The sequence below is a fragment of the Lathyrus oleraceus genome, chromosome 2 (genome assembly GCF_024323335.1).
Source record: "Lathyrus oleraceus cultivar Zhongwan6 chromosome 2, CAAS_Psat_ZW6_1.0, whole genome shotgun sequence".
NCBI classification, from domain to species: Eukaryota; Viridiplantae; Streptophyta; class Magnoliopsida; order Fabales; family Fabaceae; genus Lathyrus; species Lathyrus oleraceus.
Window position 1 is genome coordinate 410,651,648 of NC_066580.1, and position 4,182 is coordinate 410,655,829.

Sequence of the window (4,182 nt, forward strand, 5' to 3'; positions counted from 1 at the left end):
TGGTTTTGTGCCTACGTACCAACATAAAAATGAGGGATCAAAACCTCATAGTTCGTGATACAAATTTCAAAGTGGATGCATTGCTTTTAACAAAATTAAGTTTGAAAGGCCCAAAGGCATAAAAATGGTTTTGATGAGTTAGTTCTTTTTGGCTTTTTGAAAGTTCAAGTCAAGTATAATTAAGTTTATTTACAAGTTTGATTTAAGAAAAGAACTTTGAAAGTGCAATGACATAAGGCCAAAGTTTCTATCTTTTTGCAAAGTGGTCAAAGTTTAGAACAAAATAGGTTCAATCAAAGAAGATTTTGAAAAGGGAGGGAGAAATTTTGAAATTAAAGAAATGGGGAGAAGATGAAGAGACTATCCTATGTACAAAATTAAATTTTAGAGTTGAAAAGATCTGACCAAATGGGTAGAAATCCAATAGACAAAAAGGTCAATAGAAACCCAGAATTCCCTAGTACTTTCGGAATCAAGCAACACACAAATGCACAATTATATTATCTTGAAGAGCAAGGCATTAAATTAAGATGGCCACATCCAAGATTATCCATTCCATGATCTTCCTCAAAGTAACCCATGATACAGATGAATTTCACAAGTCACAGGTTCAAAATAACAGCTTCACAATTATCATGTTGCAGATGAACTTAGAGAGATCTTGAATGATGTATCAGATGAAGTTTCAAATTGTGAGCACTTGGTTTCTTAATAAGTTGGCATTGGCCAAGTCCTTTAGCATAGGAAGGTTGCCTAGATTCTAAGTCCATTTGTCCAAGATCAAGCCAACAGTCCACACAAAAGTTTTTTAGGGTTTTTTGTTATTATTATGTACATTAATGGTCAAAGACCACACAAATAAGCAAAGTATACACAAAAAAATATATCACACAGTATGGTCCAAATGGAAAAAGTGAAAATTGCATTAACATAAATAATTAGAATGATATGAACAATGGCAAATGAAATAAAATGCTAAAAGTAAATTGCATTAAGGTAAATGGCTTGAACTTAAATGTTAGTAGTTAATAGGATAGAAGTTAGTATTGTTTTGCTTTTGCTTTTCATTTTAAGACATTCTTTGGAGAACACTCAACCCACTTATCACAAGCATGGATCCGTGAACCAAGACATCTTCCAAAGGAAGGAAAAAAGGCCAAATTTCCATACAATACCATGAAAAAGGGGAGACTTACAATCTCACTAACTAGAATGCTTATACCTTTTGTGTCACAAATTTAGCGCTATGTTAAGCAATCGTAATTGGACTTATGTAGAAGTCATAACTATTTGAGGTCGAGCAATAGAAGTTTAGTGTTAAGGAATGTTAGAGACATAGTATAATAGACTATGCTCATGAAACAAACCACACACAAAAAGGATATGCAAAAGGTGTGGCCTAATCTCATCCGTACTCATGTTAACTTTTCAATCAACTAGCCTTAGGATTTTGAGATATCATAGGCCAAACGAAATGAATAAATGAAGAAGGGGAATAAGATGAAGTGGGAGGAGAATGGATCAAAACACAAATTGGTCAAAGGAGGACTTTTACCAAATTAATATCATCCATTCATTTTGGGAGATGGAATGTACATTCCATCAATCCCCTAAATCTAATGATATTAATTTGACAAAGTCAAATCAACCATGACCAAGGCCCAACAACAATAGTCAAACACCAACAAGTCATCACAATTGGTCAACAAAATTATTTGGCATTTAATCAAATTAAAAATACTAAAATAAGGCATTTAAATTAAATATGGTTTGTCCAATTCCTAAAACCTCATCAAACCACCAAAGAAATGGCCATGAGATTTATCATAGGTCAAACAAGGTCAAAGGACCTTGGAGAAAAAATTTCATAATTTTTGGACATTCAAAAGTATTTTTAAACAATTAAAAACAAATTAAAAATCAATTAAATCATGAAAAATATTAATAGTGATCCAAAAAATAATTTTAATTCAGAATATGAAAGAGGAAATTATTCGAATATATTTGGTGAAACTCTCATATTTTTTGGATCAATATTAAAGTTAATATGAATTAATGAAAATAAAAGGATTAAAATGAAAATTAAATGATCAGAAAAAACGTGGACCACTTGATCTCCCTCATTAATTGAGATGGCAGATCAAGTGGTGACAAGCGCGCAATCTACGATACGCCTGAGTCAACGCGCCACAGGAAAGGTAATTCAAACCAACGCACGAGATTATTTCATTTCAAAAGGATCATGTGGCTCTGAACACGCCAACTCACCACGGAAGCTACAACTCCGGTCTTCTTCTCAGGCGAGCCTTGGCGGACTGGTTCAGTCATAACCATCACCAAAATTAAAAAGAAGGACATGATTTCAAAGTAAAAATGACACTGAGCACGAATCTGACCTCAATTTATTCTAACTCCAAGTATATTGAGAGATACATGCAGTTGAAATTTGAGGTATATGAACTGAGTTGCTTCGATTTGGCCTCAAAGCAACTCAATCTTCTTGCCTACATTGGTAGGACTTCAGACAACCAAGGAATCAAGAGAATTGAGCAAGATTTAGAGAGAATCGAAGAGATTAAAATTTCTGGAAAATACCTTCAATGTAGGTCTGGATTCAGCTGTTCTTGCCTTGACTCGTGCTTGATCTCACTCCAAATACTTGCAGAAGAAGAATTGAATGCTCAAAAGGTCTTGGATCCCTAGAGTTTTAAATCTCAAAATAGTGAGAATTCAAACTCAGTTTCAAGTGAAATTCTCAGGATTATCCTTTGGAATGTGAGGGTTAGTGGTTTGGGATCAAAGATGGCGCGAATGTGTGTGAAATTCTAAGCATATGGAGCTCTATTTATATCCAATTAAGTTGATATTTGCACACTTGAAATGAACTTCCAAAATTAGCAATGTGTGATGCATGAGTGCATCGGCGTGTGCAGGCCCATGAAATCACTCTATCTGATCCATAATTGAGTGTAAGCAAGAATGAAGTCATATTGGAATGCTAGGCAATTGTGCATGGATGTTTGAAGTTTAATCTTTCCAGATGATGATACCATGTTCAAGCCATGCGCAGCCTATTCATTTCTTGTCCAAAATAGATGAATTTGGGCTTCTTAGAAAGGTTAGATCAAGAGGAACAACTTTCATGTTCAACACTTTTCCATTTGGAGCTTGGAGCTTGGAACTTGAAGAATTTTGAGGTGGAAGTTTGGAAATTTTAACATATTCAAAACTTTTCTAAGTGTCAAGCCTTATGTCTCAATATTCCACTCTGCTTAACTCTTTATGTGAGCCTCAAATGAGAAAAGTGTATTCATCAAAGTTGTATCTCTTTGAAAGACCTTCAAACTAGTAACCAATTTCATGTCATTTGGATTGGAAATGATAGAGTTATGGATTTTTGAAGTTTGGAAAAATCACTAGATCAATGTTATAGGTCAAAAGTGACCTATGATGTAACCTCATATCACATGCTCAAAACAGTTGAATCAACTCTCACTCCAAACATCAAAGTTGAAGTAGACATCTTGAATTTGATTGTGAATTTGGAAATATTTCATCTTATAAAAATTGAGCAAGTTATGGCCTTGGGAAGTTGACTTTCAAATTAGGGTTTAGACAAAATGACCTATAATGTTTCGACATAGAAAATGATTTTCCAAGAAAAACTAGCTCTAGGTCTCAACATAAAAGTTGTTTGGAATGTCATCTAGAGTAAGTTTTCTCTTGAAATAATTTTCATATGATGAAAAGTGTAGGACATAGGGTCTAGGGAGACCAAGTTTTGATGAGATGAATTCATCTGGCCAACCACCATCAACCAACTTGCTAATCTTCAATTATCTTGACTTCATAGGATCATGGTAGATCATATATGCATAAGATGATGAATTTTAAAGTGCCACTTGAGAAATTTGATCAATTGGTGAGATAGCTTGTTGGAGAAGTTACTCAAGATACCCAGTCAAACTATGGTTTCCAAGGCAAATCACACTCAAACTCTTGAAGAATGCTTGATCAATATAACATGTAGACATCATTGGGACTCATATATGATATTCATGACTATCCTTTAATCAATCCATGGTTGTGCTCTTTGTTCATGAGGGTCTCAAACCCTGGATATTGACTTGATAGATCAATGGAGATCATGCTTGTAGCACCTCAAATTTGCACCCTACATTT